This window comes from Gnatocerus cornutus, chromosome 4, assembly GCF_029298725.1.
Source record: "Gnatocerus cornutus isolate USDA-ARS CGAHR chromosome 4, icGnaCorn1.1, whole genome shotgun sequence".
Classification (NCBI taxonomy): Eukaryota; Metazoa; Arthropoda; class Insecta; order Coleoptera; family Tenebrionidae; genus Gnatocerus; species Gnatocerus cornutus.
The window spans coordinates 8,309,376-8,324,205 of NC_142236.1; the positions used below are offsets into that span (position 1 = coordinate 8,309,376).

The following is a 14,830-nucleotide window of genomic DNA, read 5'->3' on the forward strand; positions in this document are numbered from 1 at the left end:
TACTAATTTTCTTGATTCAGAAATGTGTAGTATGTTCTACTTTTACAAAAAATATTTTTAAAAAAATTATCAAAAATGAAAAAATTTAGGCAATTTTTAAAAATATTTTTTTGTAAAAGTAGAACATATTTCTGTATCAAGAAAATTAATATCTTCCAAATTATGCAAAAAAAATGAAGGTGCCAATTTAAAACAAGAAAGTTGAATATCGCCCAAAAGATACTAAGACATTTAGAAAAATTTTAAATTCATCAGTTTATAGTAAATTAAAAACCATTTAATTTGTTTTTTTCATTTTTGAAATCGGTTCATAAATAAACATTTTACAACACCTGCCGTTTTTTAAAAATCACCCTGTATAAAATATCTTTCTCTGGCTGGCAAAAATAGTCACAAGCCCAATAATAAAAGTGTGTCAAAATTTCAGGAAAATAGCATTAAAATTTCCGAATTTAGAAAATTTATTAAAAATTTTTAAAATTTTTGCTTTGTTTTGGAAATAAAAATTTGTAATTTTTTTTACCTTCGCTACAATAATGTAACTTGGAGAAATTAGTACAAAGTGCTCAAATAAGAGTTACTTAAAAGTTAAAGACATTAGCGCCAAAATTACTAAAGTACAAGATTTGTTCACAAAATTTCAAAATTTTGGATTCGTCTTAAATGTAATTTCTTAAAGTTGTCTCTCTTATTTAAATATTATGTAATTTAGCGGGTGTAGTAACCGTTTAAAAAATTATAACGTCTAAAAATTTTGTAGCAATTAGGTTAAAATTGTGGAAATTGTGATTTATCAAATTTTGAAATTTTGTCTTGCCTGGAAATAAATATTTTTCTGTAGCGCTAAAATTATGTAATTTGACAGAATCGTTATAAAAACCCTTAAATAAAATTTTCTCTAAATTTATGCGAAAATTACAGGAGTACAAAATACGCCAGAAAATTTTCGAAATTTTGAAACTTGTTTTTTTTTGTTTTAAATTTATGTAATTAAATGTAATTAATGATAATCGCAATGCAATTTAATTTTTTTTGCACGACTTCGAAATACATACTTACTATTTTCTTAACTTTTTGTGTTTTGCGCTAGAATTGCTAGAGAGCTTTAAAATAAAAGCTGTTGAAAATTTTGAGTAAATATTACATTAAATATTACAAGGTTTGATACATTTTTTTTTAAATTTTGCTATAAAAATATGTGACAGAATAATTAAAAGAACTAGAATAAAACTTTTTTAAAATTTAGAAACAGTAATTCAAAAATTGTCAAAGTTTCAAAGTTTAATAGAAATTTTTCGAAATTTTTGGTTTGTCCTAGCAATAATAATATAATTTTTAAAATTTGTTTGTCTCGTTAGAAAATTATGTATTTTACTGGAATTAATAAGCGCCTCATAATTTATAACGGTTCAAAATTAAGTGCTAAATACTACCACAAGACCACAACTGTCAGAGTTATAAAAAAATTCTTCCACCTCGTTCTAAATTAAGTACTAAAACTCTCAAAGATAAAAGTCGCAAAAACCCGGTTCAATAAAATTCAAGAAGATAACTTCACTTTTGGGCGTTTTGTCAAAATTTTAGTTTTAATGCAATTTCAGATCCTGGAACTGAAAAATAAACACCAAAAAAAAATTAGCATAAATTCTAATAAACAAGTTCGATGAACGCCGTAAAAACTTAATTTAATTCATTCGTTTTTCCCTCTGGCTATAAACTTCCAAAGCTCTTAAGTTCAGTAACGTGTAACATGGTCATTTACAACCATGCTTCCATTCAAAAATCAAACAAAGCTTCCCTCTTGATTAATTACGTCGTCGCCGTCGTCTTTGCATTATTGACTTTCCTTGGATTAAGTGAAGTGACTCGTGAATACATTCCCATTTTCTTGCTGAACAAATCGGTGTAATTTCCCCCCGAAAAAATCACACATCCAACTGCGGGTTTTAATTAAAACGTCACGAGAGAGTTGCTCGATTTTATGTTATAAATTGATAAAAATTTCAAGTGTCTTAAACACAGAACGAAAGATTTACTCATTCCGAGTTTTAATTTAGTTGCGCCAGCTCTTAGCGAGCACTCCCCCTTACGCACAATAAAGTTATTTCCAACCCCTCGAGTAATATCAATGACATCAGCTTTCCATTTTACCAATAATGCTGGAGCCGCTGCTGGGGTTGATAATTGGTTTTTGCACTCTAAATAGAAAACGAACAACCACATCGGGGGCTAATTAGACGCTTCGCTTGTGTGTGAATTTGTTGGGGGTTGTATTTGGTCGTGGTTGGCAATACTGATCGACTAACGTAAATTAAGTTAGACCCTTAAATCAAAATAAATAAATAAATGAATAAATAAACAGGATGAGGGCGACGAAGTTCAATTTTATGTTAGATTTCTTCCTTACTGCAAAGATTTTGATTTGTTTTTCTGATTTCTTCTTTTCATTTCTTCAATTTTGTGTTTTTAGATTCTCTTTTCGCTTTTGCTAGATTCTCTCTACATTTTCTTTAAATATTTTCATTTATACTTTTCTAGATTTATTCACAAATTTTCTTTTTCGTTTTTATCTAAAATTAAATTTTTTTATAAAGTTCAAACTTTGACAGTTTTAGTATACTTAACGTTATTTCTTTAGAGGCGCTTATTAATTCTATAAAATTACATTATTTTAAAAGAATAGAAACAAAGGATTTTGAGGATTTGAACTAATTCAACCGAGTTCTACCGAGATTAACTTTAGAAATTTTAATTTTTGAGACGTGCCTAATTTTTAATATTTTAATATTTTATTTAATTTTTGGCATAATTGCCAGAAAATTGATAGTGATTATTATTTATGAAACGTTTAATAATTTCACTAAATTACATAGTTCTAAAATAAAAGAGACCAATTTTAGAATTTTTTACTGCCAAGAAGGACCAAAAATTTTATTAAATTTTGTAACTCTAGCAATTTTGACACTGTTGGACCAGAATTTTGAATCTTTTTTATTCTAGAGCCTTGTATAAACTAATTTTGCCAAGTTACGTAATTTTGAACCTAAAATTTTCAGGAAAATCTACATTTTGTCATGCGTAATTATTTGTATCAAAGTTTCAAAAATCGAAAAACACAAAATATGAAGTTATCTTAAAACTTTTTGCTATATGTTAAATGTTTTGTAGATTTCGAGCTTTTCTTTGGGAACCCAAGCCAGAAAACGGCGACAATCAGCGAGAAATCGTCGTTGAGCATCGAAATCAGCGGATTTCTCTAAAAATTTTGATGATTTCGTGCAGATTTCTGCTGTTTTCTGGCAACTCAGCAGTTGAATTTTGATAAAAATTGATGGCTTTGTAGATTTCGACCTCTTCTTTGCAAATTCAAGCTAAAAAATGGCGAGAATCGGCAAGAAATCGTCGTTTAGCATCGAAATAAGCGGGCTGAAAATTTTGATGATTTCGTGCAGATTTTTGATGTTTTATTTTGAATCTTGATAAAAATTGGTGGTTTTGTAGATTTCGAGTTCCTCTTTGCAAATTCAAGCTAGAAAACGGCGAGAATTAGCGAGAAATCATCGTTTAGCATCGAAATAAGCGGATTTCTCTAAGAATTTTGATGATTTCGTGCAGATTCCTTCTATTTTCTTGCAATTCAGCCGTTGAATCTTGATAAAAGTTCATGGTTTTGTAAATTTCGAACTCTTCTTTGCAAATCCAAGCCAGAAAACTGCGAAAATCAGCGAGAAATCGCCATTTAGCAAAAAAAATAAGCGGATTTCTCTAAGAATGTTGATGACTTCGTGCAAATTTCGGCTGTTTTCTTGCAATTCAGCTGTTAAATTTTGATAAAAATTCATCGTTTTGTAGATTTCGACCTTCTCTTTGCAAATTCAAGCTAGAAAAGGGCGAGAATCAGCGAGAAATCGTCGTTTAGCATCGCAATAAGCGGATTTCTCTAAAAATTTTGATGATTTCGTACAGATTTCTGATGTTTTCTTGCAATTCAGCAGATGAATTTTGATAAAAATTCATGGTTTTGTAGATTTCGACTTCTTCTTTGCAAAATCAAGCCAGAAAACGGCGAGAATCGGCGAGAAATTGTTGTTTAGTATCCAAATAAGCATTTCTCTAAGAATTTTGATGATTTCGTGCAATTTTTTGTTGTTTTCATGCGTTCAGCCGTTAAATCTTGATAAAAATTGGTGGTTTTGTAGATTTCGGCCTCTTCTTTGCAAATTCTAGCCAGAAAACGGCGAGAATCGGCGAGAAATTGTCGTTTAGCATCGAAATAAGCGAATTTCTCTAAGAATTTTGATGATTTCGTGCAGATTTTTGATGTTTTATTGCAATTCAGCAGTTGAATCTTAATAAAAATTGGTGGTTTTATAGGGTTCGACCTCCTTTTTGCAAATTTAAGCCAGAAAACGGCAAGATCAGCGAGAAATCGTTGTTTAGTATCCAAATAAGCGGATTTCTCTAAGAATTTTGATAATTTCGTACAGATTTCTGACGTTTTCTTGCAATTCAGCAGTTGAATTTTGATAAAAATTGATGGTTTTGTAGATTTCGACCTCTTCTTTGCAAATTCAAGCTAGAAAACAGCAAGAATCAGCGAGAAATCGTCGTTTTGCATCAAAATAAGCGGATTTCTCTAAGAATTTTTACGATTTCGCGCAGATTTCTTCTGTTTTCTTGCAATTCAGCCGTTGAATCTTGATAAAAATTGGTGTTTTTTTAGATGTCAACCTCTTTGCGAATCCAAGCCAGAAAACGGCGCGAATCAGCGAGAAATCGTTGTTTAGCATCAAAATAAGCGGATTTTTAAAGAATTTTGATGATTTCATGCAGATTTCTGCTGTTTTTAACAAAAAAGCGAGATCTACAGAATTCCGAGGGCCACCTTATACCAACCTAATTTTCATTTTTGTACAAGTTGCCTGGTTGTTCACCTTGACTTTTGATAAGATACTCCATTTATAATCTTATCAGTATTATTGACAAAGTAATGAGTAACTTTTATTTGAGTTGAATAAAAAATGCACGTTACACAACAATAATTTAAATAAATACGCACAATAAAGAAGAAATTTCAAGTTTCAGATTTCTCTAAACTCTCAACATAAGTAGACTTTTTTTTGATGTCTGTCTCTTTATCCAGGTAAAATCCAAATTGCGACTCCAAATACAAAACAAACTTTCTATAGGCGTTCTTCAATTCTGATTGCACCTAAAATGTTATTTCAATACCCATTTTTGTCGTCTTCATATACAAACATCGGTGTTCATGTAACAGAAGAGTGTTGCCACCATAACACCCTGAAGACCCTCAATTGAGTAACTGACGTAGTAATAGACATCCACTGCATCGCACGTGTTACTTGGAACCATATTTCGGTCGGTTATAACAATGATGTAGACTCCAAAAAGTGGGATTAAAAATAGAGTGGCTCTCAACATCGACCTAAAGTTACAATTATAGTAGAGGTAGGTTTGATAAATAATCATCTTACGTTGTCTGTTGCGACAAACTTCCTTGTCTCAGCTTCATGATCATGACTCTGATAATATCCAATAAAAGTAAGAAATTTACCACCAAAATGGTAATGCGAAAACCATCTATAATCCACTGGTCGCCAGTTTCATCGACCATCCAACAGTACTCAGCTCCATGTTGGTCTCTCACAACAGCCCATATAAGCGATGGTAAAAACGACAGAACTACAACTCAAAATAATGTTAATAGTAACAACATTCTTTCTTACCAAAGACAATGGAATAAACGTAAATTAACTTAGGTTCTTCTGCGAAAGGTCTAACTATAAGCTTGTGGAGGTAAAACCCATCAGCCAACATGCACGCGTACATTCCATTCTTAGCGGCGTTTTCAAAAAATGCCAAAACTCTGCAAGACACCGAGTTACCAGCCATTACACCATCACTGTTCGAAATAGCATCCAAAATGATAATTTTTTTAGTCATTATAGACAACAAGTTTCTTATAACTATAACAAGAATTAAGTTCCTATGAAGAACAAACCGCAGCTTCTTTCGAAGACCACGCAAACTAAAGAAAACCACCACAGCGGGAAAAGCGACGACTGCGGCTACTCCTAAGACAATAACATTGAACATGTGGCGGTTACGAAGAACCGGTGCCATTGAACAAACGGAATAGTCAGTTTGGGAGTTCCAAGTGCCATTGGGAAAACATTCCTTCTGACTTTGTACTGAAAATCCATTGTAATTTTTTGTTGATTTGGTCAAGACTTATTTACATTCACATACGTCGGACTCTGTAGAGTACGCTTGACTTGAACATGTTTTCTTAGAAATAGTTGCGTTTTTAGCAGGTGGGAAACAAGTCCAACCATCCCAGACCATGGGACACGGAAACTCAGCACCTAAAAAAATTAGCGAACAATACTAAATTTTTACAACTTACTTGGTCTGATATTAGAGTTTGTCATCTCGTTGTCGCAACACATTGCGGCTTCATCAACGCAACTTTCCCACATTTTGAAGAAGTAAGTGGTTTTGAACAATTTTTGAATGTGTAGGATCGAATAACTGTCTTTGTAATTAAAATAAAAAGATTCGTTTTTGAGCTAAAAATAAGTTATCGGTAAGTGTAGAAATTTATAACTTCTTACATTAGCACGCGGAACTGTTTCTTCTTTTGGACAATCCGGTGGTGTAAGAGATTCTACCGTGATGTTGGGTCTCAGTTCAGTTAATCTAAACTTATTTGTGTAACTGTAACAATAATATCCTGTCCAGTAGTCGAAGATACAGCGAGGAAAAATTTTGTCTCTAAGAAGGCATAATTTTTCTTCGTTCTGGAAGCAAAAGTAATAATAAAATGAACAAAGTTTTGCAATTTCTCTTGTATTTAAAACAAAAAAAATTAAGTGAACAGTAAAGTTTTAGACTTTAATCATAGAGTTAGACTACATTTCAAACCAAAATTCCAGGAAATCAGTTAAACCAACGTTTTCCTTTCTAATCTTTCAATAATAACAGAGAGTAAACTGATTAAATTCCAAGATCCATTCTAATCCGAGAGACAGATTTTCGATCAACATTCGCTAGAAACGTACCTTCTGTGCACGTGAAGAAAAAAACAACACAATAACACCAAGAATAATGATCACACTTGTCCGAGACAACATTTCGTGTTTTTTTTTTCGAACAGAGCTATTTTTGCGATGTCACTTCAAGTTGATCCGCAATCACACTGACTAAGCCTCTGGAATTGTATCTTATCAATCAGAAAAATCTTGCTAACTCTATACTAAAACGCGTGCAACCTTCTCGCTTGGATTTTGAGATATTCGAGTTCGACGAAATACGAATTTAAGGAAGTTTTCACGACCGAACTGTACCTTTTTCGCTTTTTTTGCCGCGCTCCTAAAGTCGACGAGTTTCCAAACTAACAAAGTGTCGGGTTTTGTCCTCTTCGGCCGTTTGGTTTTTGCGAAATAAATTTTTTAAAGTCCGGATAATTTCCTGTGGTCTCTGGAATATCGCCGAACGTTGGTTGACGTGGGGACCAAACCATAAGCATTAAGCCGAGAGGCAGTCATAAAAATCTCTCAACGTATCAGAAAAGGGTGATTGGTTTTTTAATCGAATTCGGCTTATTTTTAATACAGGGTCTCTACAAATTTTTGACCATCAAGGTGTGTTTTCGGTATGTGTAACTTACACTTGAACATCTGAAAGCATGTTTTAACACTCCTCTTTACAAGCGCGAATTTATTATTGTTTATCAACGATCATCATTTGATAGACAAACATTTGTTGACATTCTGTATAAAAAGTTTGCAAAGATACCAAGTATTTTTAAAAATTCCGACTATCAAAAAATAGATTGGCGCAATTTTATCTAAAATCAAGGCAGATGTATAGATAAACAACAGATAAACAACAGATAAATAAAATGGACGCAACGAGTATCGAATTTTGGTGACCATATATTTAGACTCGGTCGATTTTTAACGGCAGTAGATATTAGAGAGACTAAAAATGCAAGTGTGTATGGCTTAATTGCGGGAATTCTTTACACAAAAGGAGTAAACCACCCTAGTATTTGATTACAAAATTTTGTTATTTAGGTACTGACATCACACTACATCCCTCCTCACCTGGAAAAACCGACCAATAGACAAGCGGGTGGTGAATTTTTCCGAATCCGCTAATTTTTTTTGTGAAATCAATTACAAAGAAATCGGGGGAAATTAGACGAAATCCCAAAAAAATCAGGAGAATTTGGACAAAATTACAAGAAAATACAAGAAAGTTAGCAAAAACACAAGAAAATCTAAGGATATTTGGCGTCCGCCATTTTTTAAAAAATAATAACTTCTAGGATTAACCTTCGTAGGAAATCAGTGTATCAGTCTTAGGAAATCACTATAAATCAGAAGAATTCGTTAAGAAATCAGGAAAACTTGTACAAAATACGAAAAGTTAAACAAAATTACTGAAAAATTCAGGAAAATAATTAGGACATCAGGGGCATTCAAGAAAAAGTTAGGCAAAATCAAAAGAAAATCAGAGGAAATTAGCGAGGAAATAAGATGTTAAATGTGTGTCATTTTTGAGAAGCATTAACAACGCTTAATACCAGTTTATAAATAAATAGACTTAGATAATTTTAACACAAAAAAGAAAAAGTTTTATTTCAAAGTTGTTAAAAATTTCAAAATTTGAGTTTAATCTTATAACTTTGACCATTTTAGCTTATTGACTTAAAATTCTTACACATTATAGTCTTTGAGACGTTTATCAATTCCACAAAATTACATAACTTTAGAACAAACGTAACAATTTTTAAAAATTATCACTGCTAGGACGAACTAGAGAAAATTTTTGGAGATTTTTATTTTCAGACGTATCAAAAATTTCTGTCATTTTACTTCAAAAGCCGTATTTTTGGCAGTTTTAATCTCCATACAATAAAGTTAGTACTAACTTTAACTAACGAAATTTTGAGTTAAAAGCATCAATTTTTAAGTAACAAAAAATTTCTGGCATTTAACATAAAATTTCCTAACTTTGACAGTTTTAGTCTGCATGCACTAAAAATTTGAGGCATCATAAACTTTGACTTGTCTATCAAATCTGCCAAATTACATTTCAGAACAAGAAACAACATTTTTTTGAAATTTTAATTTTTAGATAGACCAAATATTTTTGCTTTTTCTTATAAAATTACGTAATTCTCACAGTTTTAATCTCCTAACAGTACAATTTATAAGCATTACTATCTTCGACTTGTTTATGAACTCTGACAAGTTACAAAATTTTAGAACAAAAAATAGAATTTTTAGCATTTTGTATTTTCAGGCACACTAATTATTTTTACCTTTTCTTTTATAAAATCCGCAACTTTGTCAATTTACATCTTCAGATAGTAAAATTTTAAAACTTCCTTATTATTGACTTGCTTCTCACTTTGCCAAATTGTCTAATTTTAGAACAAAAATAAAATTTTTAGAAACTTTTATTTTTAGATAAGAAAACCAAATATTTCTGGCAATTTACAAACAATTTTGAATTTTTGGTAATTTTAATCTCTAGCAGCCAGTAAAACTTAGAGACTAGACGATTTTTGACTTGTTCAAATTACAAATTTTTAGAACAAATAAAATATATATTTCGACACACTAAAAATTTCAAGGATTTAAAAAAATAATAAGCTATGACAGTTTTATCTGTGAGATAGTAAAATTTCAAGGTTTTACAATTTCCAACTTATTTATTTACAGCGCAAAATTATAAGATTTTTGAATATAAAACAAAATTTTTAGAAAATTTTATTTTCATTCGAAGTTAAAATTTGTCATTTAATAAAAAATTACCACTTTTAATTTGTTTATAAACTCCACAAAATTACATAGTTTTAGAGCAAGAAACGGAATTTTTAGAAATTTTTATTTACAGACAAATTATAACGTATTTTACATTTTTAGACATCAAAATTTTGAAGCCTTGTAATTTTAACTTGTATATAGGACTCTGTGCCCAATAACAAAATTTTAGAAAAAACAAAAATTTTTAGAAAATTTTATTTTCATCCCAACTCAAAATTTGTGTAATTTTACATAAAATTCTAAAACGTTGACAGTTTTGATCTTCAAACCGTAAAATTTTGAAGCATTACTACTTATGATTTGTTTATTAACTCTCCAAAATTACAAAATTTAGGAGCAAGAAACGGAATTTTTAGAAATTTTCATTTTTATCCGAACCAAAAATTTCTGTCATTTTATTTAAAATCCAGAACTTTGGCAGTTTAAATTTTCAGACATCAAAATGTTGAGATTTTGCAAATTTTAACTTGTATATGTATAAGACTGAATTAAAAATTTTTAGAAAATACAAAAATTTTTAGATATTTTTATTTTCAGGCGGACCAAAAATTTTGCGGGATTTGGAAATTTCACTTTTTTACTGTGCCAAATTTTAGAACAAAAAACAACAATTTTAGAAAGTCTCAATTTGTTAGAATAAAGAAATTTATTGAATCAAATCTTGGTGTTGACAAAATTTATCAAAAATACAATTTATTTCCAAACACCAAATTTCGTCAAAAAAGACCAGTTTAATCATCGCTCTGATGATGGTAACCATTGCTATCGAAACGCGCGTCTTTTTTGACGAAAATAAATTGTATTTTTGATAATTGTTAGAACAAACTCATGGAACATCACCCTGTATAAAGTGTTGCATTGAAGTTACTCCATCAGTCTAGACCGCCTGTAAAAAACCCGAGCGTACTCACCTTTCCTGCAACGATACTTCAGTTAACCGCCTCCGGGGATGAAGCATAACAAGCCCGACCTCACCCGGAAATCATATGCAGTTCCGGTTTTGCACGTTGGCTCCGGATTTAACGCCAGTTTTCCGCACTAATTAATGTCATCGGCTTTACTTATTGTTCAGCGTAGACTCCTTAATTAACTGAAATCTGTCAGACCGTCTAAAATCTCGCCTTTGATTCCGAACATAACAAAACTTTTTCTCATTAAAACTTATGGAGCAAGTTTTTCCTTGTCACGTGTGCTTTATAAATGTCATCCGAGTATTTCAAAATGTGCGAAAGTAACTCACATAATCTGCCCGTTTTTTGGAGTGAAATGTAATTTCCGTCCGTATAATTGAAACTTGTTCAAAGAACCTGTGACACTTGTGTGGTAAGTTCAGCTTCCTGTTGGATTTGAATGGAGAAGTTTATACCTGAGATAAGTAGTTTAGAGACTAAACTGCGCGATTACATTCGTTGTTTTCTTTATCGGGCTCAAAGCGGCCTCATTACTCGTTTCCATAAGCTGTCAAGAAACCAACACAAAGCTTCTTCCACTCAAAAGCTCGAAATTGAAGAAAACATCCGACGGACATATTTCAAGCTTCCCAATAAAAATATTAAAACAATGACTGCGTTCGACGGCAGGATATAATGTAAACAGTGGAGATATGCGGCGGCGAATGAGGCGGTGGGGACGGCGTGCACATACAGCTTCCAATATCAGCTCACCGCAGACTGTCGAACAATAACGAGCTTCATCAATTTTAACCCTAAATTGTTTATTTTCTTTTTGTAAAACAGTTTGCACCAACACACTTCCGGGGAACATTACAAAGGGATCACTCAATAACATTTTCTTTGCGTCTACTAATTGGCTATAGTCGTCTACAAATGGACCGGAATTTGCATCTCACAGAGCTTTTCGCCTCAATCGGCAGTGGCTTATGGGGAGTTCCAATAGAAAACTACACAAAAAACTATAAAATGCATAATAAAGCAAAAAACATTAAAACTAAAAATTCTAAATTTCTTTTTTAGACCTTACATTATGAAACTTGGCAAAATTACTAAAAGTTTCAAAGATAAGAATCTCTCAAAATTTTACTACAATAGAACTGAAATTGTTGAACTTACAGACTTAGAAATAGAATAGAAATTTTTGGAAATTTTCAGTAATAATTTCTAAAATTTGTCTTTGTCGTTTTAAAGCTGTGTTATTTGGGAAAATTAATAATCATTTCAGAAACTATAATACCTTACAATTTTGTTGAAATGACACTAAAGTTGTCAGAGTTCTAACATTAAATAAAAAAAAAATGTCTAAAAAATCCTAAAATTGTTTGCTCTCGAACTAAAAATAAATAAGTAAATTAGCCAAATAACTAATTGTTTCAAAAAAAAACCTTTAATTTTATTACAAAAAAACTAAAATTACCGAAGTTACAAAATTAAATAGACGTTTTTACAAAATTTTTGCTTCCAAAAAATATCCTCCTATATTTTTAAAATTTCATTCTTTTGCGCTAAAATAATGTTAACTGAACAAAATTCGTCTAAAAGACAAAAGTTTCTCTGACTTTTGGTAGCATCAGACCAAAATTACTGAAGATAGACGGTTTAACCAAAATTTTTGGAAATTTTTGAATCGTTCTTAAAGTGATAAATTTTAAAATTTGTTTTTTTTGCCCTAAAGCTGTGTAATTTGCGAAAATTAATAAACATCTTAAAAACTTAAATAGAAATCACACCAAAATTGTCAGCGATATGAAATTAAATTTAAATTTTTTAAAAATTTGACTTTTTCAGAAATAAAAATTGTTAAAATTGTTTGTTCTTGATCCAAAATTATGTAAATTGACAAAAAAATTTAATTAGTTTAAAAAATACAGTTAAATAGAAGTTAAATAAAAAAATTTCAAAACTTTTCTCTTCTCCCAAAAATTCCAAAAAATTTTTAGTTATAAAATTAAATCACAATTTTTAAAAAAAATTTCAGAAATCAAAATTTGTAAAATTGATCGCCCTTGATCTAAAATATGTAAATTGACAAAATAACTAATTAGTCGCAAAAATACAAAGCTTTCAAAATTTAATTGCAAAAGAGGTGAAATTTCTGAAGGTACAAAATTAAAAGTATATATTTTAATTTTTTTTTTGTTTTTGTTCTAAAATTATATAACCAGATCAAGATTTGTCTCAAAGACAACAATTTTTCACACTTTTAGGGGGATCAGGCCAAAATTACTAAAGTTAAACGGTTTATTAGAAATTTTTGAAAATGTTTGTGTCGTCCTAAAAGAGATAATTTTTAAAAATAGAATTTTTTGTTTTTAAATTGTGTAACTTGGGAAAATTATAAACATCTCAAGAACTCTATTGCCTTAAAATTTTGTTGAAACCACACAAAAATTGTCAGTGTTATAAAATTAAATTAAAAGTTTTAAAACTTTTAACTATTTCCAAAAATAAAAATTGTTAAAATTGTTTACTCTTAATTTTAAATTATTTAAATTGGCAGAAAAACTAACAGCTTAAAAATTCCAAAAAAAAATTATTGCAATAGGGCTAAAATTATCGAAATTTCGAAGTCAAATAAAAATTTTACAAAATTTTTGCCTGCTAAAACTATACATTTACAAAATTTCTATTTTTTGCTTAAAAATAAAGTAATAGAACCAAACTATAAAAAGATTTAAAAATAAACATTTTTAAAATTTTTGGTGGGATCAAATTAAATTTTTTAAAAATTTTTGGATCGTTCTTAAAGTAATAATTCTTAAAAATTGACTTTCTCGTTCGAAAGCTGAGTAATTTGGAAGAATTGATTAGCATTTCAAAAACTCTAATGTCTTAAAAATTAGTTGAAATCACGCCACAATTGTCAGAGACATGAGATTAACAAAGAGTTTAACAAAACTTTTTGGATCTTTATAAATGTGATAATTTCTAAAACTTGTTTCTTCAGTTATAAAGTTTTCTATTTGATGCCATAAATTGTACAAATTGCACCAAAATTGTTAGACTTATGAGATTTAACAGAAATTTTTCCAAAATTTGACTTTCTTAAAATAAAAATTGTTAAAACTTTTCTTTTTAAATCTGAAATTATTTAAAGTTGCAGAATTACTAAAAATGTCTAAAATACAAAACGCTCAAGGTTTTGAAGCAGGAATGCTAAAGTTACACGGTTCGAATAAATATTTTTCGTAATTTTTGGATTGTTTTAGAAATTTTTCTAATTTTTCATTTTTAGTTAAAAGAAAGTCAAAAGTCAAAAGTAGTCGAATCTTATGTGAGGACTAAAACCTGTGATCTCCAATTTTGATGTACAATCTCAGAAATGCAATAACATATAGGTGTACCAACTAAAATTTGCAAGTTAATAACTATTACTTTCGGGACAACCAGAAATGTCACAAAAACGTGAATACCGACTTTTGTTCCCAAAATTTCAAATTTTATCAGCTAAGCTCATCTAGGATCACCCTGTATAAAAAAAGCTTTTGAGGTAAAACTTGATAGGAAATCCACTGAAATTCCTCCACTTTAACCTAAATATTACTCAAATGTAATAGTGAACTAGAATCCTTTGTGCATTTCCAATCTCCATGATTATTGCACAAATTAATTAAAATTGTTATCTGCGACAATAACAAGAGAAATACACATGTGGCGGTAGTTCTATCTAGATTTACGATAGCTTTAATAGAAAATAATCAATGAGGTGGTGGAAACAGGACGTAATTAAAACCAACTTTGCCTATGTTGGAAATGGAGGTAAACGAGTTTGGGCAACCGTGATAAAATTTATCAGTTATAGGAAGCTATGAATGAATTTTAGAAGATAGCAGTTTGGGTGTTAACGTGATGGAAAAATAAAAAGGTTTTTCGAACAATGGTTTAGAATTAAATTACATTCTGTTCGGAGAAATTATTATTAAAATTAGTTTGTTATTAAATATGCTGACGGATTAAGGGGATGCTGAATTTTGAATTCAACATTTAAATTAAGGGATTCTGTTGTTAATGAATAAT

General features: G+C 30.2%; 1 protein-coding gene and 1 pseudogene across 2 annotated transcripts in view; one reads left to right on the forward strand and one right to left on the reverse strand.

Moving 5' to 3' along the window:
* LOC148176330 (uncharacterized) overlaps positions 1-14,830 on the forward strand; it is a 183,430-nt gene that overhangs the window by 135,217 nt on the left and 33,383 nt on the right. The gene's annotated exons all lie outside the window — the stretch shown is intronic.
* On the reverse strand, positions 4,989-7,201 carry LOC148176333 (calcitonin gene-related peptide type 1 receptor-like; annotated as a pseudogene). The gene is made up of 7 exons (XR_015769971.1): positions 7,083-7,201; positions 6,428-6,821; positions 6,261-6,386; positions 5,748-6,212; positions 5,496-5,703; positions 5,260-5,446; positions 4,989-5,212 (listed from the first exon to the last, which is right to left on the reverse strand). The product of XR_015769971.1 is annotated as a calcitonin gene-related peptide type 1 receptor-like (transcript).